Genomic DNA, 26,605 nt, shown 5'->3' on the forward strand with positions numbered 1-26,605 from the left:
GGAAAGTCTCGATTCTCCGGGACCCGAACGCCAAGTTGTCCCCAAACTCTCTGCACACCTCAGCGAGGCATCGCCCCCGCCAGCCGCGCCGTCCCGACGTTCTTTTTTTTCTTCAAGCTCGCTATAAAACGATCACAAAGAGATTAAGACACATTGCATCGGCCGTCAGGTTTCTTGCACCGCGTTTCACCTACACCTACAGAGGAGACGACGAAATACCCCAACCCGGGTCTCCTGTCCAAAAAACACACACACACACACACACACACACACACACACACACAAAACCCAGCTCAGGCTCCCGCTAATTCCCAGCAACGGAAAGGAGATTTTTCCGCAATGCAACTGCAGGGGTCGTTCTTCCCTCGCCTACCGCGCGGATCGCTCGCTCTTCCCTCCCTCCTACCGTTGCTTTCCAAGCTAACGGGGAGAACTCATCGTGGAAGCAAATAAATTAAAATAAATAAATAAATAAGAAGCGTGCCAAGCGTCTCCTATTTTTTTTTCCTCTCTCTCTCTCTCTCTCTCTTCAGTCGCCCCCAATCTTTTCAAAATTAGACAGGGTGGCTTTGGAAGAGATGGGAACGAAGATAATCTACATCGCGGTCGAACACACGCGCAGAGAGATCGCGTGCCTCTTCCGCCAGCTAAAAGTACACTGCCCGGGGGCTCCTGCCTCAGACCATTTTCCCGTAGGGTTATTTCTGCCACCAGGAAAATATGCCAAGCTTTCCTTACTTCCTCCTTGCCGAGTATTCGCATGCAAAATAATAATAATTGCAAAAATAGATACTTTGCGCTATGCCGGGCTAACTAACGAAATAGTTCTCTCTTCCATCTAGGGCCAGAAAGAAAGAAGCAAAGCGCGAGGTCCTAAACAGATCTATTTTAAACAAGCTCCGTTCTTTACGGGGTGGGGGTGGGGGTGGTGGGAGGGGGACCCGCTCCCAGGTAAGCCTTCTTCCGGCCAGACTGCCACGGCGGGAAAAGGGGCCAAACGTTAGCGGAGCCTCGGCTTAGATCGTACTTGAGTTTCCCGCAAGGAAACGGTTCCATACTCACGTTTTCCTCCCCGACGCCTCTTTCTCTTCCACCTCCTCCGGCAGGGAGACGGCCCCCCCCCCCCGCGGTCGATCTGTCCGCAGTCCCGGAAAGAGCGCGAGCGAGGTCAGGCTGCTGGGCTCCTGCTCAGCCCTGGGGGGGGGGGGTGGAAAAGCGCGCTTTGAGGCCAGGTCCTCCTTAGGACCGATCTGCCGGCCTCCCCGCCAAGCGCGCCCCCCACCCACCCACCCCTTTAAGGGCAGCCAGTCGCACCGGGCTCCGGGACGCCCGAGCCAGCCCGCCACGCTCCGGCAGCGCCACGCGCAGTCCGGCGGGGCAAAAGGCGGCGAGGCAGCGCGCGCAGGCCAGCCAGCGAGCGTTCCGCGACGGGAGGCGGCGCGTTCGGCGGCCAGTCGGCAGCCGGAGCTGCAACCCAGGTTGGAATCCGGGGCTCCGCCGCCGCCGAAGAGCCGCGCAGTCTGGGCATGCCTACTGGCTGGCCCCCTGCAAGGCTCTAGCTGCAAACGACGCCGGACGTCTTCCTGCCCGATGCGAACTTTCATTCCTCGGCATTGATACGTTATGAGCTTTTTTTTTTTCCTCCTTAAAAAAATAATAAAAAAAAAATCATTAGCGGTAACAAACATTCCCCAAAGTTGCGCCAGAACTAGGAAAGCCTACCGTACTTGCATGAAAATGGGGGGCGGGAGGAAATGGGCGGGTGTGAGTCCGAGCGAAGGAGAGTAGTGGCGCGAACCGTGATACCGATTCCCACGTGCGCAGGGCCTGCCCTCCTCGACATGCTTGGCAAGACTTAAGTTTGGGACAGAGAGGTCCGCGTTTGCCCTGCACAGGGACTTCCTTGCGGGTGCGTGGTCGGCTTTGGTAGCTTGGGCTTTCCCGCACCGAGAAGAACGCCAACTACAAATGGACAGGTGGCGCCGAGGATGAGGGCTGCTCGCTTGGGGGTGAAAAGGTCCAAAGTACCGGGGGTGGGGAGACATATTAAAGCGGAATTTGGCCCTCCTAGTTCTCCAAGCTTTTGCGCATTTTTTTTTTGCACCATCGTAATGTATGCTTACTCAGAACTTTGTTCGGCAGGATTTACTCCCAAGCAAGTGTGGGGAGGGTGGCAGGCCGTCTGAAGAGAGAGCCGCGTGTCTTCAATGAAGGGTGTGATACATACGTTTGCTTGAGTTAAATTGAGTCGAAAGAGCTACATTTTGAAGTCCCCCCCCCCAATCCAGCTTAAAAAGAAAGTAAGGGCAGATTTCCCGGGCGAGGTGTGTTTCTTCCTAGCAAACAGAATTGGTAGATTTTTGTTTTACTGAATGGGCGGGGGGGGGGAGGAATTTACAAAGATGTCCGAGATATTTTTAATTGGATACATCCATAACTTTGGAGGTTTGCTGCATTCCAAAAAAGGTGTGAAAGCGGTACGCTGCTTCCTCCCCTTTCAAAATTAGTTGCCCGGTGAGGTTTCTAAAACGTCTTTTCTTGCCCTGCCATTTGCCAAACTGGAGAAGCGATGGACGCAGGTTTCGTTATTTTTTTTACCAATGTTTTCAACGGTATTTTAATTGGACCCTGCTATAAATTCATCTTGGTTTCAGTTATGCCGGGTCTATGGTTGCAGCAATAAATTAATTGCCTATTTGGTGTGTGTGTGTGTGAAATATCTGTTAATTAAAAATATACATATGCAAAATCAAATTTCATCTTTATATATAGATTGTAAAACTTTCAGGTCAGTCACTAAAAGACTTTGATTTAGTGAAAGAAACAAGAGATCTAAGGGACACATTTCATGAAAATGTCAGGTTTTTCTGAAGTTCCTAATCACATTACACCCCTGCACCTTAAAGGTCATGGGGAAGAATGGTAACTGGAATCTGAATTAGGAATCTGCATCCATTTTCAATATTTGAGCACACAGTCCTTTCAAATTTATCATCTTTTGCTGTTTCATTAAATGTGTACATCAGCCTTCTCTGTTCCAGTGTCTGATTAATTAGAGCTTCTAATTGAAGAATTCTGAGGTCGCAAAGGGGTTATAGACCCAATCTGTGGTGGTGGTGGTGGTGGGCAATAGATAGGGCTGTAGACTAGCCATACCCAATAAAAAGCAACATCGGAGTAACACTCGTTTCTCTAGTGAATTATTAAATCCCAGCTAGAGAGACATGAGAAACCAATGCTGAGTTAATGTTACTTCAGCACCACGGACAGCAGCATGTCTGATGGCATGCAGCTTCTTCTCTGCATGCCATACTAGTAATCAGCATTTGGGTGTCTGTTTGCATAAGGCTGAGTTACTATCATTAGTCCTTCAGAACATCCTTTTAGATTTCATGCAGGTGTCATTTCCATGGACTCTAAGACAGAGGAAGAGCATCAACTCAACAGTGCAGAAAATAACATAGTCTTCTTTTGCTACAGTTGATAATAGGTCACCATCTTCCAAAGAGCCTACTGCCCATCTGAATTTGAAGCTGAAAGACCTTGACCACTGACACCTTTCGAAGAATGGAAAATGCTCCATCCAACCAAATAATACCTAGTCAGCAGACCTCACAAAGCATTTAATTGAATTGTTGCCTCACCCTCATTGCATTAAAGAGCTAGTTTGGTGTAGTGATTAAGGCTAGACACTACAAATTCTAGTCCCACCTTCAGCACAAAGTCAGCTGAATGACTTTGGGCCAGTTCCTCTCTCTCTCTCTCTCAGTCCTAGGAAGATTTTCTCTCTCAAGAAAACTACAGAGATTCATCCAGGCAGATTCAAAGCCCCCCTCCAACCCTCCCCACTGTTGCCATATAGTCCCAAAGCCATAGGATACTCCCTAAGCGTACCAGACAGATTATGCTACTAAATAAATAGATTATTGACTACCATTCCCTGGCTTCAAATATTGTCGAAATAGACCTTGATGAATAAATGAAATATTTATAATTTGGTTTATTTACAACTTTGGTTAGTGTAATTTGGTTTACAGGTGTTTTTTGTTCTATAACTGCTACTCGGAAGGAACTGAATGGAGTTTCTTTTTCTAGTTTATTCAATAGTAAGTGATTATTAATTTCTAACAAATTGTTGTTTCGCTTTAATTATTAGATGGGTCCTAGATGAGCCTGAAGCAGGGATGTCAAACTCACAACATCACATGACGTGTCGCAACGTATCACAACTTTTTCCCCATTGCTGGCAGTGGGGTGGGCACGGTTTCGGCATGACGCAGCCACCCTGCAGGATGGCAGTTTGACACCCCTGGCCAAGATCAACCATTTACTTTCACTTGTGTCTGTTTGGAATGAGAATGAATGGATAGATGAGATAAGATGTGCCCTCCGGCACTAACATCAGGGAACCTGACCTGTCTTTAGGGACCCTCTTGCATGTGTGTTCATACACAAAGATTTGTTGTACTCATATAAACACAAATTTGTTGCAATGCAAACCCAGTAAGCAGAGATCTTTTTGCTGCAAATAAGTAAACACACAAGAGGATTGAGCTATGTGGAAGCAAATCTCAGATTGTCAGTACGGTTGAGTAACCACTGTTATTAAAAAATAATACAAGTTATCTTGCCTTTGTTCCAAGGATTGAGTTGAAACCACTTGAAACAAGTCCTGAACTTGGTGTTCTTAAGAAATGATGGATCTGATTATCTTAAAAAAAATCTCTTTTTTGTTATTCTAAGCTATGCTCCCCCCCCCCCATCCACAGCCTGGTTAAATTTTCTTTCATTTATATCAGGGATTTTCAATGGGTGATAAAAGGGGGGGGGCAGTCACAAGAACTTAGGTGGGAAATAACATTTTTTTTAAAAAAATAAATCTTTGCCCAAGCAAAATGGAAGTACTGTCAAAACCTATCTGTGATTTTGTTTTTCATTTTGCTTGTGTAAGCCATCTGCAGGTTTATGCAGACAAAGCAGGAATAAGTTTTGACAGGGTTCTTCTTTGTGTCCATGCAAACCCATGGTGATTGCAATGCCGCAAAATGTTAGAACCCTTTTGAGATACATTGATTATTTAATTATTGAAAGTAAGTTGCATATTCATTTCTTGCCCACTGGAATCCCAGTGGAATCACTAGTTTGATTTGATGAGCATGCATGCAATTCTTTTTATCATTTGAGGAAATGTGATAAGCAAAACACATAATCACACACTTAACACAATAGAAATAAATGCTGATCCCTTCTGTCTATTCCAACAGGTACAAGTATATTATTTACAGAAATAGGAAGGGGTAACTATCAGACGCTACAGATCCATGGGCTGCTAAATAAGTAGACTGCCAGCCCAAGCCAACACATTATTGAAATAGACCTTGCTGAATAAATAGAATATGAATTTATCTGATGTACATTATTTGGCGCAGAGGTTCTTGTAGTCTGGAAATGATGGAGAGCATCTTTTCTGGCAGGGGCTAAGCAGGAAAAGAAGGAAGGAGCCACCTTCTGCCATAATCCAGGTCTCTGGGTTTTGAAAGAACTCAGAAATGGGGGGCAATGGAGGCAAAGTCTCTTCACCTCCCTTTTATGGGCCCTGATACTTGCCCTTCTACTCTATTTCTGTGACTTGTTTTCACTGTAAAGCCTATCTGCATTTTCTTTTTTTTTATTGAAAAGTTTTACAATATATTTTTGAATACAAATAAACCCCTCCTCCCCCTCCCCTCTCCCCAACCCCCCTCAACCCTCCCCTCCCCTCCCCCCTCCCCAACTTCCCAGAGCTGAATACAGGGTATAATAATACAAACAAGCGTAAACTAAAATATGCTAACAACAATAATAAAACATCAAATTCTATCACACTTTAACTCTCCATAGTCAAAATATTAATAAAATAACTAGTAACTAATTATACGTCATAAAAATCCGCTACTTATTCAAATGCTAAATGATACTTTTTAGTCCCATATATATTCTGAATATATTCAATCCATCTTCTCCATTCCACAATGTATCTCTGTTGCAATTAGTCTTTCAAATATGCTGAAATCTTTGCCATTTCCGCCAAATTAGATACTTTCAAAGTCCACTCTTCTATAGTCAGCAGTTCTTCCTTCTTCCAATATTGTGGATGGGACACGAGGCTGGCTCCAGGCAGTGATTACTGTTTCTTTGAGCGAGGGTAGCTTTCCCGCCGCCTTGAAGGAGGCGGTGGTGAGACCCCTCCTCAAGAAGCCTGCCTTGGACCCAGCAATATTAAACAACTTTCGTCCGGTCTCCAACCTTCGCTTTCTGGTGAAGGTTGTTGAGAGCGTGGTGGCGCAACAGCTCCCTTTGTTCTTGGATGAACCTTATTATCTAGACCCGTACCAATTGGGTTTCAGGCCTGGGTACAGCACGGAGACGGCATTGGTCGCGCTGGTGAATGATCTCTGGCGGGCTCGGGACAGGGGCTGCTCCTCTGTCCTAGTCCTTTTAGACCTCTCAGCGGCTTTTGATACCATCGACCATGGTATCCTGCTGCGACGTCTCAGGGGGTTAGGAGTGGGAGGCACAGTTCTCCAGTGGTTCTCCTCCTACCTTCTGGGACGTTCGCAGTCGGTGTTGGCAGGGGGGCAGAGATCGACCTTGAGACCTCTCATTTGTGGAGTTCCTCAGGGATCGGTTCTCTCGCCTCTCCTGTTCAACATCTACATGAAGCCGCTGGGTGAGATCATTCGTGGTTTTGGAGTTGGGTATCATCAATATGCTGATGATACCCAGCTTTTTATTTCGACCCCAAACCACCCCAGTGATGCCCTCGACGTGATGTCCCGCTGCCTGGAGGCGGTCCGGGTCTGGATGGGGAGGAACAGGCTTCGACTCAACCCTGACAAGACTGAGTGGCTGTTCGTGCCGGCATCCCGGGAAATTCCGATTATTCCATCTCTGGCCATGGGGGGTGAGCTATTACCCCCTGTAGATAGGGCTCGCAACATGGGGGTCCTTCTAGATTCACAGCTCTCTTTGGAAGAGCATATTGGAGCTGTGACTAGGGGGGGGCTTTTCCCAGGTTCGCCTGGTGCGTCAGTTGCGACCCTATCTAGACCGGGATGCCTTGCGTACAGTCACTCATGTGCTCGTGACTTCTCGTCTAGACTACTGTAATGCTCTCTACATGGGGCTGCCCTTGAGGTCCACTCGGAGACTTCAACTGGTGCAGAATGCAGCCGCGCGAGTTGTCTTGGGGGTTTCCCTATACTCCCATGTTACACCTTTGCTCCGTGAGCTGCATTGGCTACCGGTTGCTCTCCGGGTGATGTTCAAGGTGTTAGTGATGACTTACAAAGCCCTACATGGCATGGGTCCGGATTACCTACGGCAACACCTGCGGCCGGCATCAACTTCCCTCCGTCCAGTGCGCTCCCACAGAGAGGGCCTCCTCAGGGTGCCTCCGATCAAAGAATGCCGATTGGTGGCCCCCAGGGGGAGAGCATTCTCTGTGGGTGTGCCAGACCTCTGGAACCGCTTGCCAGTCGAGCTCCGGATGGCCCCCGACCTTCGCTCCTTCCGGCGCAATCTCAAAACCTTCTTTTTTGAACAAGCTGGCCTGGTCTGATGGGATGGGGTTGGGTTTTTTATAAATTAGTTTTAACTTTTAATATGTATTAATTATTACGGGCATAGTTGTTTAATCACTTTTTAATTTTTGTATCCTGTTTTTTATTATGTATTGCCCTGTTCACCGCCCTGAGTCCTTCGGGAGAAGGGCGGTATACAAATTAAATTAATAAATTAAATTAAATTGTGCTAATAAAATTGTGCCGTAATTAAATTCAACATCGACTTTGTATCTATAACAGTAGTATCTGTAATAATACCCAGTAAAAACAATTGCGGAAAAAACTTTATCTTTTTCTTAAATATCTTTTGCATATTCCACCAAATTTTAATCCAAAAAGTTTTAACCTTTTTACAAGTCCACCATATATGAAAATATGTTGCATCCTCACAGCCACACCTCCAACATTTGGGCTGGCAGTTCGGATACATACTTGCTAATTTTTTAGGTTCTAAGTGCCACCTATAAAACATTTTATAAAAATTCTCTCTTAAATTTTGGGCCTGTGTAAATTTTACATTTCTAACCCAAATCTTTTCCCAAATGTCCATTGTTATAACTTCTTGAAAATTCTGGGCCCACTTTATCATACAATCTTTAACAAGTTCCATTTCTGAATCAATTTCTATCAATGCATTATATATCCTTTTTATATGTGCTTGACCTTGATCTCTAATTTGTTTTACCAAATTTTCATCAATCATCGAGAAACCAACTTTCTGGTCCTCTTTCCATCTTGCCTGTAATTGCCCATACTGGAACCAAGTTTGTACAATCTTTTCTTCTTTTAAAATATTATATGGCTTTAATTGCCATACATCCTTTCTAAACTTAAGATTTCCTTATATGTAGTCTCATCATGTTTAAATCCCACATTTATATTTTCTATTGCCCAAATTGGTATCTTGTAGTTTAACTGATGTCTGTACTTTTTCCAAACTCGCAACAGAGCATACCTTAAAATATGTATCTTAAACACATTATCCACCTTCTTATCATACAATAAATATGCATGCCAACCAAATAACAAATCATGACCCTCAAGATTTAATAATCTCCCTTGTGTTAAATTAAACCAGTCACTTATCGCTGACAAAGCAGCAGCCTCATAATATAATTTAAAATTAGGCATTTTAAGACCGCCTCTTTCACACGTATCTTGCATTATCTTAAATTTAACTCGTGGCTTTTTCCCTGCCCAAACAAATTTATTAATTCCTTTTTGCCATTCCTCCAAATTTAAATCCTTTTTAAGTATAGGTATCATTTGAAATAAAAATAAAAATTTTGGCAAAACATTCATTTTCACTGCTGCAATTCTTCCCAATAAAGATAATTGTAATTTTTTCCAACTATCTAATTCTTTTTGTATTTTTCCCCATAACATTTCATAATTATTTTTATATAACTTCATAGGCTGACAGATATATCCCCAAATATTTAATCTTTTTAACTATTTCAAATCCCGTTAGCTCTTCTAAAACAGCCTTTTGTAATACAGTCATATTTTTAGACAATATTTTGGTTTTTTGTATGTTTATCTTAAATCCAGAAACTTTCCCATATAACATTATTATCTCCATCAATTCTACAACTGAATAATCCGGCTGAGTTACTGTAATAACCAGGTCGTCCACAAATGCCCTCAGTCTATAATCCTGATCTCTTATTTGGATTCCCCTGATTTTATTCGAATCTCGTATTTTAAACAGTAATATTTCCAATGTTAAAACAAATAATAAAGGTGACAGCGGACACCCCTGCCTTGTACCCTTTTCAATATTACATGGTTCCGTCAAACTGTTATTTACTATTATACGGGCTGTTTGCTTTTGATATATTGCCCTAATAGGTTGTAAAAATTTTCCCCAAATTCCATTTTCTCTAATACTTTCATCAAAAATTGCCAATCCAATTGATCAAAGGCTTTTTCAGCATCCAAAAAAATCAGTGCTGCGGGGATCTGATTATTTCTTTCCAAAAATTCCAATAGATCTACAATGTGTCTCACGTTATTCTTCATTTGTCTACCACTTATAAATCCAGTTTGATCACTATGAATCACTTGGTGCATTACCTTCATTAATCTGTTAGCTAAGATTTTTGCAAATATCTTATAATCAGTATTTAAAAGCGATATTGGTCTGTAGTTTTTAGCTTGGGTGGCATCCTGATCTTAGGGATCAACAAAATAAAAGCAGTTTTCCACGATGGAGGCACCCCTCCTCCCAATTGAATTGTCTTAAACAGTTCCCTTAAAGGTACCACCATTTCTAACTGTAAATTTTTATAGTAAACGGCAGTCAAACCGTCAGTTCCTGGCGCTTTACCCACTTTTAATTGTTTAATTGCTAAAAAAAATTCTTCATCAGTTATCAATTGGTTCATCCCTTCCTTTTGTTCTTGCGTAAGAACAGGAATATTGACTTTTATCAAATATGCATCTATATCTACATCTCTAATCTTATCTCTAGCATACAACTTAGAATAAAAATCAACAAAAGTCTTTTTAATAAGATTCTGCTGATACACTACTTTACCCTTATGTTCTATTCTATCTATATTACAAGCTCTTTGCTTCTTCCTTAACAAGTAAGCTAACCATCTACCTGGTTTATTAACATTGCAAAAAGTATTATGTTTAGCATACCGTAAGTTAGTTGCCACTTGATCTGCCATTAAGGTATCAAACTGACCCCTTAATAAAGTAATTACCTCTTTGATCTTCCCATCAGATGGATTCAAAATTAAAGCCTTTTCTTTTTCCTTAATTTCATCCTCTAATTCTTTCCTCTTAAATTCCAGTTTACGTCTATGTTTATTATTCAAATATATTAATACACCTCTCATATAAGATTTACTTGCATCCCAAACCATCTCAATAGAAGTACCTTTATGCATATTAATTTTAAAAAATTCTTTCATCTGTTTTTTATACTCTTCCACATTTTCCTGGTATCTAAACAAATTTTCATTTAAACGCCAAGACCGTCTATCTCCATTATCTTTTTCTATCTCTAACCATACTGGACTATGATCAGATATAGTTCTTGGACAAATCTTGATCTTCTTAATCCTAGGAAAAAAATCATTAGTAATTAATACAAAGTCGATCCTGGAGAAAGATTGATGCCTATCGGAGAAAAAAGTGAAGTTTTTTTCTTGCAAGTTCCTTTCTCTCCAAACATCTCTTAATTCCAAGTCATCCTTCATCTCAAAAAAAGATTTAGGCAATCTAGCATGACTTGGGGTGCTTTTAAAAAGACCTCCCTTGTCCATTTGTACATCCAAAACGCCATTCCAATCTCCCATAAAAATACAAGATTTATAATCCCACTGAATAATCTTGCTGTGTAGTAAATTGTAAAAATCTCCTTGCTGTTGATTAGGAGCGTATAATCCAACCAAAAGCGTTTTCTTGCCTTCTATTAGTAATTCAATTATAACATATCTTCCTTGTTTATCTGCTTCAATTAAAGTCGCTGTTAAGGTATTCTTAACATAAATAACAACTCCATCTTTCTTATCAATCGCAGAAGCAATAAACTGTGTGCCCAACCTAAAGTTTACCAAGTACTTTTGATCAGATGCTCGAATATGTGTTTCCTGTAAGCAAATAATATCATTTTTAAATTGCTTTAAGTATTGAAATGCTTTCTTTCTCTTATGTGGTGAATTTAGACCATTAACATTCCAGGTTAGAAGCTTTGTTGCCATATTTTGTGACCTGAAGCTTTTGGAGCGCCTCTTCCCAAATCACCTGCACTCTCTTTGACCGCGCTCCTCCCACTGTTTCACTGTAAGTAAGTTTTTGAGGTGCCGTCATAACTCTCTGCTGTTCTTGCTCTTGTCTCATTCGTCTAGCTGCAGCACGTGTCATTCTTTGGTCTCTGACCTCCTCCGTTGATACTGAAATCTGATCCACTCCTATAACTTTCTGGAATTCTCCATCTTTCAGCTGCGTAACTCCTTCAGCACCTTGTGTACTCTCACTTTGTGGTTGACGCTCTCCTTCACCATTCTTCCTTTTAGATTCCAGAAGTGGTATAGGAACTGCCTTTAAAATGTTAGCATAGAAATCACGTGCCTGTAACACTGTGAGAAGACGATATCTCGTGCCTGCATACATCACCACCATACCTACTGGGATCTCCCATCTGAACTGGATATCCCGTCTTCTTAGTTCTTCTGCCAGAAAAGCAAATTCTTTCCTTCTCCTTAAAATTCTTGGAGGGATCTCTTTTAAAATTAAAACTTCTTGCTCTGCAATTTGCTGTTGTAAAAGGCTTGAATAACCTCATTTCTAATTGCTCTCTTTGTAAAATAAACCACCACATCTCTAGGTAGTTTCCTTTGTCTTGCAATCCAGGAATTGACATGAAATATTTTATCTATATCCACCATAATATTTTCTGCTGAGCGCCCCAAAACCTCTTCAAGGGCTTCTGAAACCACTTTTTTCAAATTTTCCTTAGGATCCTCTTTCAAACCTCTGATTATCACAGCAAATTCCATCTCGTGGTACTGCACCAATGTTAAATCATCATCAATCTTATCCATCACAGTGTCAGCATCCGTCATTTTGGCATCTAATCTCACATTATTTTGGCTAAGTTCTTCCACTCTCTCATCCAAACGTTCGATACAAACAGCCATGCCTTGAAATGCTAATAAGATGTCTGCCCTCACTTCTGTATTCTTCTCCTCAATGAGCTCAGCTAATTGCTGGGTTAATTGCTGGTACTGCTTTTTCAAAGCCTCTTGCAAAACATCCTGCAAGTCTTTTATTGTCAAAGCTGGTGCAGGTGCAGGTGCCGGGGGGGGCATTAAAGCCTGTAAGGAAGATTGCTGAACTGGCGAAGCCCCCGCGCTTCTAGGAACTTTAGATGATTTGGCAGCCATTTTTGCCCACTCAATTCTGTTGCACACTTTCACTTTTAAAAGTCTCCACAAAATCTACTGAGTTAAAGTTCATATACTTGCTTTAACAACATTCTCCTGTACAGCTCTGCCAGCATCCAAGTAATCCAAGGTTCACTCTCGCTGGCAGGGATGGTTGCTGCGTCCTGCTCTGCTCCAAAGCCCCGGAGCACAGACGTCCCAAAGTCCGGAGCAAACTCAGGCTGCGAGGGGGGGCTCAATCCTTCAACCACCAGAGTTTGAACTCTGGTGGTCTGGGAGAGCTCTACCCCTGCCTGGGCGCTCACCCCCTCCTCTTCTCCTGAGGAGTGGGCTTCCGAGCCGCCAAAACAGCTGATCGTCGCTGTTTTTGGTGGTTCTACGGAAACAACGTGGCTGACAGCCGAAATGGCTGCCAGCAATGGAGCCTTGCCACCCGGAAGCCTCCCTATCTGCATTTTCTTGATAGCTCTTGATTCACATACATGAATAAAGTCTTTGTAGATTTATTCAGGCATATGTATCTACACCTACATCTCTGACGCTTGGATCCGATTCATCATTTGGATCTTTCTGACATGTCCCATATATTTAAAAGGGACTAAAGTCTGACTGCAACCATATCTACTGTCAAGCCCCATGGGCTCGACAATCTGAGGGAAGCCAGGGGAGCACCACGTGGACCATCCACGCAAGACGGGCAGAAGCCAGTCCACACCCGCACCAACGGCAGCGGAGCAGCCGGGAGCCGCCACGGGTGGCCGCACAGGACTCACGGCCGCGGTCTCATGGGGCGGCTGCTCCAAACGTTCGTACGGCAGCCACGCCAACGGAGTCACCAGCGGCCATGCCAACTGAGACACCGGGAGAACCTGTGGGCGTGCGGGAAGACAGTCGCCACCTTCTCCGAGACGTCTCTGCTGCCTGCACATCGGTGGCGGCGCCGGGCGGTCTACACCCATGCCTGGACAATGGGGGCTGCCAGGGGGCTGAAGCGCGGGGTGCTAGGATGGTGGAGGGGAGCACGTCTGGGGGTCCAGGGTACGGGGCAGGGGGGTTTTGGGCGTAAACCTACCTGCGTGCGGTGTGGTCCTTGGAGCCAGGGCGTGGGGCACGCTGTGGGGAGATGGGTAAAGGGGCAGGGTTTTACGCGGACTCAGGCGGATGCTGGTCTGCGCAGGGGAAGGGTGGGGTCTAATGGTCCAATTAAGAACAGAGTGTAAAAGTCGCGTTGGTGGTGAATAACTCCCAATGCTGACTTTGTATTTGCATGGACTTCTCAAAGTAAAGGAAACTCCTGCAGTCAACCGTGCCACGTTGTCGTTATTCTTGCTGCTGCTTCTAGCGTGGACGGAGTTGACAGTAAGTCAGCGTTGGGAGTTACTCACCCCCAGCGCGCCTTTTACACTCTGTTCTTAATTGGCAGACCGTTGGCAGACCCTTGCCGACCATGGCAGGACATAGGCATGGACTTCATCGTGGACCTGCCAGAGAGTCGGGGGTACACTGTGATATGGACCGTGATTGACCTTTTCTCTAAACAGGCCCATTTTATCCCGTTGAAAAGTCTGCCATCGGCTCGGCGCCTGGCATGGTTATTTATAATGCACGTTTACCGCCTACACGAAGCACCTAGGCGCGTTATCTCGGACCGGGGGGTGCAATTCACTGCCAGGTTTTGGCGGGAGTTCCTCCGGTTCGTTGGATCATCCCAGGGATTGAGTTCTGGGTATCATCCCTGCACAAACGGTGCCGCTGAACGAGCCAACGCCGCGGTAGAACAGTATTTGCGCAATTATGTATCTTACCAGCAGACGGACTGGGCAGACCTGCTGGCATTCGTGGAGGTCGCCCACAAGAACGCCGTACACAGTAGCACCGGCTTCCCGCCGTACACAGTGGTGTCAGGCTACGATTTCACCCCCATCCCCGAATGCGACCAGGAGACGACTTCCCCCTGCCAACCCAGGGAATGGATGCTACAAATCAGGAAGGCATGGGTAGCAACCAAAGAGGCACTGGAAAAACGGGCCCGCATCTCCAAGGCTCAGGCGGACAAGAAGCGCAAACCGTTCTACACCCCAGGGGTTGGAGACTGGGTGCATTTGTCTACGAAATATCTGCGGCTGGAAATACCCAGCAAGAAATTGGGCCCTAAATTCATAGGCCCCTTCCAGGTTACCCACGTTATCAATCCGGTAACAGTACGGCTTAGACTGCCCAAGTTCCTTGGCAGGGTGCACCCCGTATTCCACGGGAGTCTTTTGAAACCAGCACCCGTTCCTGTCGGGGTGGTGGCAGCGGGCCCAGGTCCTGTGGACGGTGGACGTTACAAAGTACAAGACATCCTGGATTCCAGGGTGCAGAGGGGGAGGTTACAGTACCTAGTGTTATGGAAGGGGTATCCGGCCACAGAGGCATCATATGTGGCGGAGCCGGACGTTCAAGCACCACAGTTAGTCAGGGCATTCCACCGTAGACACCCGGGCAAACCCAAGGGAGGGGGTCGAGAGGAACCCGCCGCTCTCCTTGGCGCCTGTTTAACCTCTCTGTCTTGCCTTCCAGGAGGAGCCTTGGTAGGAGGGGCCGACTGTCAAGCCCCATGGGCTCGACAATCTGAGGGAAGCCGGGGGAGCACCATGTGGACCATCCACGCAAGACAGGCGGAAGCCAGTCCACGCCCACACCACCGGCAGCGGAGCAGCCAGGAGCCGCCACGGGTGGCCGCACAGGACTCACGGCCACGGTCTCGTGGTGCGGCTGCTCCGAATGTTCGTATGGTGGCCATGCCAACGGAGTCGCTGGCGTCCATGCGGGAAGACAGTCGCCACCTTCTCCGAGACGTCTCTGCTGCCTGCACATCGGTGGCGGCGCCGGGCGGTCTACACCCACGCCTGGACAACGGGGGCTGCCGGAGGGCTGCGGTGCGGGGTGCTAGGATGGTGGAGGGGAGCACGTCTGGGGGTCCAGGGTACGGGGCAGGGGGATTTTGGGCGTATACCTACCTGCGTGCGGTGTGGTCCTTGGAGCCAGGGGGTGGGGCATGGTGTGGGGAGATGGGTAAAGGGGCGGGGTTTTACGCGGACTCAGGCGGATGCTGGTCTGCGCGGGGGAAGAGTGGGGTCTAATGGTCCAATTAAGAACAGTGTAAAAGGTGTGTTGGGGGTGAGTAACTCCCAACGCTGACTTTGTATTCACATGGACTTCTCGAAGTAAAGGAAACTCCTGCAGTCAACCGTGCCACGTTGTCGTTATTCTTGCTGCTGCTTCTAGCGTGGACGTAGTTGACATCTACAGTCCCTCAAGTGACTGGATTCTTCAGTGGAGAATTTGTTGTGATTTTTCCACGAGTTCTGTCACAAGAGTTAAAAAAAAGTATGACATGCCTATAAAATTTGAAACTGGCCCCAGTGTGGATGAAACTAAGATGCAGTCTACAAACACTCTTGCCATACCTCTTCTATTCCCTGCCTTTACAAAAGGTTATCAGAAGATACTTCAATAAATGGAAAAACAGGTAAGTCAATCATTCAAAAATAGTAATTATTACAGTCAGTCTTATTCACTATTAATTTAGCCAAACTAGTAATTTTAATTACCAGATTAATTAATTTACTTCATCTCAGAATCAATTGAGACGTAACTGGCAATAATCTATAATAATTTTGCATCAATAGGGGCATACACCTTTTGTTTGGTATCTGCAGGTAGCAAACAAGCTCTCTAAACAATCGTGCACCAGCCATGGCCATATCATTCTGTGACACAAACATATAATATAATTTCTGACATTTCTGAATAAAGTGAGGAGCAGTAAAAATCTTGTCCCCATATTCTTTTATAATACTTGATATCTTCTTGCTCTCCAACTCGGGCAAAACCTCTAGGAATGGGGTGCAATGATGGGTGTAATAGGAGACTTGTGAGTTCTAGTCCCGCCTTTCATACACCCACCCAGGTGGCTGGGTGACTCTCAGCCCAAACCATTTCACAAGGTGGTTGTTGTGGGGGATGGGGGGAAAGGAGGAGGAAGAAGTATTAGGTCTGTTTACCACCTTGAGTTATTTAGAAAACCAGATTGGTTAGAGTGCTGACTTAAAAACCAGGAGTCTGTGAGTTCTAGTCTTGCCTTAGGCATGAAAAACTAACTGGGTGATTTTGGGCCAGTCACTCTTTCTCAGCTTGACCTTCCCCACAGGGTTGTTGTTGTGGGGAAAATTGGAGAAGGAAGGAGTATTAGGTATGTTCACTGCCTAGAATTAGTGATAAAGCAATAAAGGCAGGATAAAAAAATAACAATAAATAAATTAAAAATGCAGATACATGGAGGTACCAGTGAGAGTTGGTCTCATTTGTATTTTACCTTGGCCTGTGCTTGCCAAAAACTCTTCTTAGATCATTCTAAAGTCTGGAACAGTTCAATAGGATTCCATCAGACAACTACATTACCAGGAGAGCTGCTTAGATATTAATGTTTTTGTACTCAGGCGGTGCATTTAATTGTGCTCACTGTAAAGGAGCTGTTATTTTAATGGCTGTATTGCAAATGCAGAATACAAATTTTTGTATTGTGCTGCTTGTAGAAATGTTTAGGGTTTGTGTGTATGAGAGAGAGATGTGTATGAGAATGCATGTTGTCAGCCATCTTGAAAGCTCTTAAGGGAAAATTGATGTGCATATTTTTAAGAATAAATAATACATAATAAATGAATGCATAAATATATACGGGATCATTTGCACTGGAATTATACATGATTGTACAATAACTGAATGCAAGGATGAGGATATCAGAACATCAATATTCTGACTGGATTCACACATGCTAAAAACCATATTTGTTTAATCATCTTTGGTTGAGTAAGTCACAGCTGGGTCTCAGTCACACTCCCAGCCATGAATCCTAGGTTACAAATCACTGTGTTTGCTCACACAATACGCTAAGGCAGTATCCAGCAACCCCATTATGGCTCAGTAAGATGAATGCTTTCTGTCTGTAGCTGAAGAAATCAATACCTACCATTCAGAACTATGTCCAGTTCAGTTTTTTTTATTCACTTCCCAACAGCCATTAACAAGAAACTTAAGCCTGAATGTACATTTTAAGGTGCCATCGTGCTAAAATTAACTTTGCCAAGCAATGGCATTTGCCTTCATGATGGGAACGTAGGACTTCCCCGAAGCATGATTGCATGTCCTGCTCTCACCTTCCACTGTAGAGGAAAAATTTTCTTCCTTCAGCTGTTCCATGCTTTGGGTCTGCTGCTCGCAAGTCCTGATTTCACCAATTATGGTCAATGGTTGCTTGCTGCCGGAATGGGATAGCTCACCGCACCCAACTCTCTGCTGCCAACTCACCACGATCAACTTGCCACGGGAAATTTGCCAGTGGACAACTCACCACAGGACAATTTTAACAACCCAATTTAACTATTTAAAACAATTTAATTTTTGTCATTCACGTTTCACGTTGTCTCTCTTTTCACCTCCTTTCTAGGCTGTAATGATTCTATTCCACCATTTCTTTGAGGTTAGCGTAACTCTTGTCCCACAGCAAGTTGGCCATGGCGAATTGTCATAGACCCCCTTGCTGCAAACCTTGAGAGGCAGGAAGGAGCCTTTAATTCGGTAGTGATGTACCCTCACCTATTTGTTACTACTATTATTTGCAGGAAGGGAAGGGCAGCTTTCAGGACATAAAAAGATAAATAGAAAAGCAATTTAACATTTTAAAATTACGTGCATTAAAATTCTAAAAGTATGCGGAAAACCAGAAACAAGGAGTCAGATGAGGTCTTCATACCCCATCAACCATCTCCAGCGGTGAGCACTTCCATGTGGCCCCAAGCCAACTGGCCAAACTAAGTTTTAATACTTTCCAGAAGGCCGAAAGGTGGGTGCAGTTCTCACCTCTGGTGGTAGAGTGTTCCATAGGGCTGGGATCCACAGTGGAAAAGGCTCTTCACCTTGACCTCACTTGCTGAAATTCCTTAGCAGACAGGATCCATAGCAGGCCTCTTCCACTGGCTTAAGTGGGGCAGGCTAGTTTCATTAGAATGAGACTCCTCCTCAAATACCCTGGAACTATGCCATATAGGGCTTTAAAGGTAACAATCAACAGCTTAAATTGGACCCAAATTGATAATTACTCCTCGTGCAACAATGGTGTTATATGTGCCTCCTTAGCCCCCTCCCCAAAACTGTGTGTACCACTGCATTCTGCACCAGCTGTAGCTTTTGAATACTCTTCAAGGGTATTCTCTTGAAGCGCATTGCAGTAATCCAATTGAGAGATGACTAGGACACGACTGACTGTGCACAGGGTCTTATGACCCAGATACAGACGCAACTGACACACAACACCAAGTTGTGTAAAGGCCCTCCTAGCCACAACTGCCACTTGCTCTTTGATCAGGAGTTGCAAATTCAGGACAACCACCAGTTTTTCACAAAGTCTGTCCCGGGCATCTCCAATGGACCTGCTTCATGCTTAGTCTCAGACCGAGAACACATCTAAGCAATTTTATCCATCAGGGGTTTGATTAATTCCTCTGCATAACCCTTAAGTAATTGTCCAAGCCTTCCTTCTCAAGGTAGGACCAAGTGACTTTGAACAGGGCTGTTAAGTGACACTGCAGATGCAACAGGGGCAGAGAAATAGTGACATTTCACTGCTCTTAATTCGGATAGTGTAGGCTTTAAAAGCAGCTCTGACCCATGTCTGATTGGATTTATTCTTTTCCTCCAGTGGCCCTCTAGCTATCTTTTGGCACTTCTCAGGACCCTCAGCTACTTGGTAGACTACGGGGGAGTTTCGGGAGTGATGGGCCACAGGAGGATGCATAGATCCAATCCTGTCCGGGACCTTAGCCGCTTTCTGATTCCAGGTTGTGGCCAAAACCTCCACAGAGCCACACAGCAGAACCCTCATCCCATAGCTCCTTCTGGAACCCAAGCAGATCCATTAGTCACCAAGGGTGGATTACTTGAATAGGTCCTGCCTCCTTGCAAGAGGGGGACAGCACTGGAGAATCTCATGCCACCACCTTAACAGAGAAGGAAATATTCTTATCCCTCGTTATACTAAATCAACCCCACTAGCCCAGTAAAATAACGTGATTCTAACACATAATTTGTTACAATTTGGTCTGACTAGGAAGAAAGGTTCACTTCTTCGAAAATTACAAGGAATTGTACTCCATCGTATCACTTAATCAAAATTTGGAAATTAAATTCCACCCTGGTTAGACCAGCAGAGTCTACTGGCTTCAACAAGAAGGATCACTCTCAAGCCAATTAGAGTAAGCTTGGGTACACTATGTTGGCTTAATCTTTTATATACTATTAAAATATTAAATGATACCCAATAAAATAGCATACGTCATTCCAATTTCAGAATGTGAAGTCGCTCTCTCTATACATTTCAAAATATATCACTAAAACTTACAACCTTAACCCTAACCCCTTATTAATAACTGATTATAAAATGTAATTAAGACAATAAAACTAGATTATTATTTTTTTTAAAAAAATCCCATTTTGAAAATTTGGCATGCAGCTGCTCAGTGGGTTAGGATGCTGAGCTTGTCGATCAGAAGGTTGGCAGTTTGGTGGGTCGAATCCCAAGTGCCGTGTAACAGAGTGAGCGCCTGTTACTCGTCCCAGCTTCTGCCAACCTAGCAGTTCAAAAGCACATAAAAATGCAAGTAGAAAAATAGGGACCACTACGGTGGGAAGGTAACAGAGTTCCGAGGCGCCTTTGGAGTCTAGTCATGCTGGCCACATGACCACGGAGACGTCTTCGGACAAGCGCTGGCTCTTCGGCTTTGAAACAGAGATGAGCACCGGCCCCTAGATTCGGAAGCGACTAGCACGCATGTGCGGGGGAACCTTTACCTTTACCTTTAATCTTCCTTAGGGTTTTTTTTCTTAAAGGTGGAAATTATATATGAAGTAGAATTCTTCAATCGTTTATCTGCTTTTGTTACAGCAAGGTTATAGGACACTTTAATAAACAACGTAGAGAACCACTTTGATACAGCAGTTAAAGGCTCCAGGCTGGAAGTTCTGCTGTAGGTATGAAAGCAGGCAATGGTGGGATTCAAATATGTGAACAACTGGTTTTCTGTGTGGATGCCGCTTCCAGAAGTCCGTTCTGGGCCTGGGCCACAAAAAATTAGCTACCGGTTCTGCCAAAGTGGTGCAAACTGGATGAATCCCAGCATTGAAAGCAGGGGTCGACCGCTGCCTCTAAGCCCAGGGAGAAGAAACATGACAAACCACTTCCAAAAATGTTGCCAAGAAAACTGCATGGATTCACCCAGGCATTCACCAGGAATTAAAATTGACTGGAAGGCACAAATGAATAGTATTGAAAGGGAAAAGTAATAGAAGGAAAACAATCTGTTTTCCTTAAAAAAAATCAGCTGTGCTCTTAAAGACCAGATTTTGAAAAGCTTAGCAAGATCAAACCTGAATCAGAGTCCATCGGAAGCAGCAGGTTTGTAGATTAGACTGAATAAAACAAAGCAAGTAACTTCTGTGTTGTTGGTGAGAAAATGCAATCAAAAGAGTGAAACTAAGCTTGAGGGCCCCTTCATGGATTACTGCCTTGTTGTGGCAAAGGGGCTTGCATAATTCAATGAAGCTATGAGCTATGCCATGCAGGGCCACCCAAGACGGAAAGGTCATAGCAGAGAGTTCTGACAAAACGTGATCCACTGGAGAAGGAAATGGCAACCCACTCCAGTAACTTTGCCATGAAAACCCTATGGACAGTACCAAAAGGTAAAACAATATGACGCTGGAAGATGAGCCCCTCAGGTTGGAAGGTGTCCAATATGCTACTGGGGAAGAGCAGAGGGCTAGTACTAATAGCGCCAGAAAGAATGAAGCGACTGGGGCAAAGCCGAAAGGACGCTCAGCTGTGGATATGTATGGTGGTGAAAGGAAAGTCCGATGCTGTAAAGATTTTTTCTCCATAGGAACCTGGAATGTAAGATCCATGAATCAAGGAAAGCTGACGTGGTCAAACAAGAGATCACAAGACTAAACATTGACATCTTAGGTATCAGCGAACTAAAATGGACAGGAATGGGTGAATTTAATTCAGATGACCATCAGGTATACTACTGTGGGCAAGAATCCCTCAGAAGAAATGGAGTAGCCTTCATAGTCAATAAAAAAATAGGAAAAGCAATACTGGGATACAATCCTCAAAATGACAGAATGATCTCAGTTCCAATCCAAGGCAAACCATTCAATATCACAGTAGTCCAAGTCTATGCCCCAACCACCGGTGCTGAAGAGGATGAAATTGACCAGTTCTATGAATCCCTACAGCACCTTATAGAACTAACACCCAAAAATGATGTCCTTATCATCATGGGGGATTGGAATGCTAAAGTAGGAAGCCAAAAGATAACTGGAATAACAGGCAAGTTTGGCCTTGGAGTACAAAATGAAGCAGGGCACAGGCTGATAGAATTTTGTCAAGAGAATATGATGGTCATAACAAACACTCTTTTCTAACAACCCAAGAGACGGCTCTATACATGGACATCACCAGACGGTCAACACAGAAATCAGATTGACTATGTGCTCTGCAGCCAAAGATGGAGAAGCTCTATACAGTCAGTAAAAACAAGACCAGGAGCTGACTGTGGCTCAGACCATGAGCTTCTCATTGCAAAGTTTAGGCTTAAACTGAAGAAAGTAGGGAAAAGCGCTAGGCCACTCAGGTATGAATTAAATCATATCCCTGTTCAATATACAGTAGAGGTGACAAATAGATTTAAGGAATTAGATCTGATAGACAGAGTGCCTGAAGAACTATGGACAGAGGTTCACAACATTGTACAAGAGGTAGCAACCAAAACCATCCCAAAGAAAAAGAAATGCAAGAAAGCAAAATGGCTGTCTGAGGAAGCTTTGCAAATAGCTGAGGAAAGGAGGGAAGCGAAAGGCAAGGGAGAAAAAGAAAGATACACCCAATTGAATGCAGAATTCCACAGAATAGCTAGAAGAGATAAGAATGCCTTCTTAAATGAACTGTGCAAAGAAATAGAAGAAAACAATAGAACAGGGAAGACCAGAGATCTTTTCAAGAAAATTGGAGAGATGAAGGGAACGTTTAATGCAAAAATGGGCATGATAAAGGACCAAAATGGCAGGGACCTAACAGAGGCAGAAGAGATTAAGAAGAGGTGGCAAAATTACACAGAAGAACTATACAAGAATGAGCTTAACGTCCTTGATAATCACAATGAGGTGGTCACTGACCTCAAGCCAGACATCCTAGAATGTGAAGTGAAGTGGGCCTTAGAAAAGCTGAGCAACAACAAAGCTAGTGGAGGTGACAGTATTCCAGCTGAGCTATTCAAAATCTTAAAAGACGATGCAGTAAAAGTGCTACATTCAATTTGCCAGCAAATTTGGAAAACTCAACAGTGGCCACAGGATTGGAAAAGATCAGTTTACATTCCAATTCCAAAGAAAGGCAGTGCCAAAGAATGTTCAAACTATCACACCATTGCACTCTTTTCTCATGCTAGTAAAGTTCTGCTTAAAATCCTACAAGCTAGACTCCAGCAGTATGTTGATCGAGAACTACCAGAAGTACAGGCAGGATTTCAAAGAGGCAGAGGAACTAGAGATCGAATTGCCAACATATGCTGGATCATGGAGAAAGCTAGAGAGTTCCAGAAAAACATCTACTTTTGCTTCATTGACTATGCTAAAGCCTTTGATTGTGTGGATCACAACAAAGTGTGGCAAGTTCTTAAAGAGATGGACATACCAGACCATCTTATTTGTCTCTTGAGAAACCTATATGTGGGCCAAGAAGGAACAGTGAGAACTGGACATGGAGCCACTGATTGGTTCAAAATTGGGAAAGGAGTCTGGCAAGGCTGTATACTGTCACCCTGCCTATTTAGGTTATATGCAGAGCACATCATGAGAAAGGCAGGGCTAGATGAATCAAAAGTTGGAATTAAGATTGCCGAAGAAATATCAACAACCTAAGATATGCAGATGATACCACTCTAATGGCAGAAAGTGAAGAAGAACTAAAGAGCCGCTTGTAGCGGGTAAAGAAGGAGTGTGCAAAACGTGGGTTGAAACTTAACATTAAGAAAACCAAGATCATGGCATCCAGCCCTCTCAATTCCTGGCAAATAGATGGGGAAGAAATGGAGGTAGTGACAGATTTTATTTTCCTGGGCTCCAACATCACTGTAGATGGGGACTGTAGTCAAGAAATTAAAAGGCGCTTGCTCCTGGGGAGGAAAGCCATGGCAAATCTAGACAGCACAGTAAAAAGCAGAGACATCACCCTGTCAACAAAAGTGCGTATAGTCAAGGCTATGGTCTTCCCAGTTGCAATGTATGGCAGTGAAAGCTGGACCATAAAAAAGGCTGAGCGCCAAAGAATTGAGGCCTTTGAACTATGGTGTTGGAGAAGACTCCTGCAAGTCCCTTGGACTGCAAGGCGATCAAACCGGTCAGTCCTACAGGAGATCAACCCTGACTGCTCTTTAGAAGGCCAGATCCTGAAGCTAAAATTCAAATACTTTGGCCACCTAATGAGAAGGAAGGACTCACTGGAGAAGAGCCTAATGCTGGGAAATATTGAGGGCAAGAGAAGAACAGGACGACAGAGAATGAGGTGGCTTGATGGAATCACTGAAGCAGTAGGCGTGAGCTTAAATGGACTCCAGAAGATGGTAGAGGACAGGAAGGCCTGGAGGAACGTTGTCCACAGGGTCGCGATGGGTCGGACATGACTTTGCAGCTAACAACAACAAGCTTGAGGGAGATTTTCCTACTGCCTGGTTGAAAGTGATGGATATCATATTGCAACCCACTATACCTCAGTACTCGACTGCTTCAAAACCCAACGAATTTGGTATCTGATGCATTTTGATGTGAAAATGTTGTCTCAGTACTCGGCTTTTGTTTAGTACTGGACACACTGCTATAGGATGAGGCGGAAAACTGTGGGGAACAGACAGGAACTCAGCCATCCTGGGAAGGTGGCTGCAAAAGGAGGGGGATGGCCACAGAGGGAGGTCAGGAAGTTGACCATGATGAGAAAGTTGCTGACATAGTAAAAAGGACAGACAGAAAGTTCTTTCTGGCTGAAACAAAGATTTACAAGGTAAGTCACATGGTTTGCTTGGGATTCGTTGTTTTTAGTACTCTTCACACCTCCCAGAACCAATTAATACCAAGTACCAAGGCATCACTGTAGATTCCTTCTGTTAGTGAGGCTGGTGGTTGGACAGTATCTTTAAATGGAAATCTCTAGTGTACTAATTATTTCCTCCAAAGTATGAAATCTTGACTAGCTACAGACATGGTGCTAAAGTACTTTTTTCCCAGTGGTTTTGACCTAAATGTCCTAGGTCCCCAAGAATTAGAAAACTCCAATATTGGTTATAATGGTTTCTACTCTGACATGCCCACTTGCATGCATTTCCTTTTAATTCTTAGTATAGCTCCCAGTGACTTATTCTTAGCAGAAATAGAATTTTTTTTGTAATATATTATTGTGACATTATATAGTACATGTTAAGTATCATTGTGTGAAGACAAGAAGCACTCCATAAGTACTAATAATTATAATCACTGCTGTTTCATCTCTGCTTCTGTAAAATTTCCTCTGGTGTTACAGAACGTGTTATGCTTTCTGAGAACATTCTCACTGTTTGTATAAATAGTCCAAACCTCCCGTGAAAGGGAATTGATAAGAAATTTAACATAATTACCACAGAGAGATTCTAAAGAGCCAGTGCTTTTTTTCTAAAAAAAAAAGGTGCTGGAACTCTCATCTTGGCAGGTGCAGGAAGCGAGGGGCCCCGCGCTGCTGAGGTCATGGGTGCAAGGGGTGTTGACGGCGGGCTCCCCCCTGGGGCCGGAGCCGGCATGGCTGGTGCTGTGGGAGCAGCAGGGCCCGCTCTATATGGCGGGGCTGCGTGGGACAGGCAGCGGAGGCGGTGTGGGCCAGGCAATGCAGGGTGGCCACTTAGGCGCGCAGGGCAAGGCGACGGTGGCACAGGTCCAGCACCAGGTAGGCCACCAGCCTGGCTGACACGGGTGAGCACAAGGAAGGCATGCACATGGACTCCGCAGAACCCACCTCCCACTCCTTGTCCTCTCTTACTTACCTAGTTGAGATGGTGTAGTTGGGCAGCAGGGAGGGATGCAAACTTTCAGGACAGTGGTGGTACTTGGTACGCTGCATGTACAAGCCTGGTCTAGAATTTATTTTGGAGCATTCAACTATCTAGAGCAGGTATGTCAAACTCATTTTGTTTGAGGCAACTTCTTATAAAAGAAATGCCATTAATTTGTTTTAATAAAATAATTTAAATCAATTTTTCACTTGATTTCAAATTTAATGAATTATATTGGTTGACAATGATATATATATATATATATATATATATATATATATATATATATATATATATATATATATATATATATATATATATATATATCTGCAGCCAACTCTGCAGCCATCAAACGCATCCTGATAAGAACTGAACTGGCCCTAATCAGAAATGAACTCCACACAAAAAGATTCCTCCTGGACCGAATCAACAGAGACCTCCTCACACTTCACCTCAAACTCAGCAACAAGATCCACCCCACACTTTGGGACAAATTCAAACAAATCGCTGTCTGGAGAGCTGAAACAGAGACTGCCTACAAAACAGACACACACACCAATAAACTCCGAAGACTAAAGGAACGCCAGAAACAAACCCCTCCTCTCTCACAGCAACACATGAAACAAACTGTGCACAACATCTCAGATAGGATTCTCACCAAAGCCGAAACCAATGTCCTGTCTAAAGGATTTAATTTTGCAGTCGCTCCCAAACACATTCCCACAGAAACCATTATATGCTGAGTCGAATCCAGCCTGACCAAAATTAACCCTGATGACGCCAACAAAATCAGACTCGAAGTGACCAACATCCTCTGCACCAGCAAACCACCCAAAAGCAACTTACCCAAAGAGGAACAGACAGCACTACTTAACCTAAAAAATGACACCAGCATAATCATTCTGCCAGCAGACAAAGGCAACGCCAC

Source organism: Vipera ursinii (assembly GCF_947247035.1).
Source record: "Vipera ursinii genome assembly, chromosome: 2".
NCBI classification, from domain to species: domain Eukaryota; kingdom Metazoa; phylum Chordata; class Lepidosauria; order Squamata; family Viperidae; genus Vipera; species Vipera ursinii.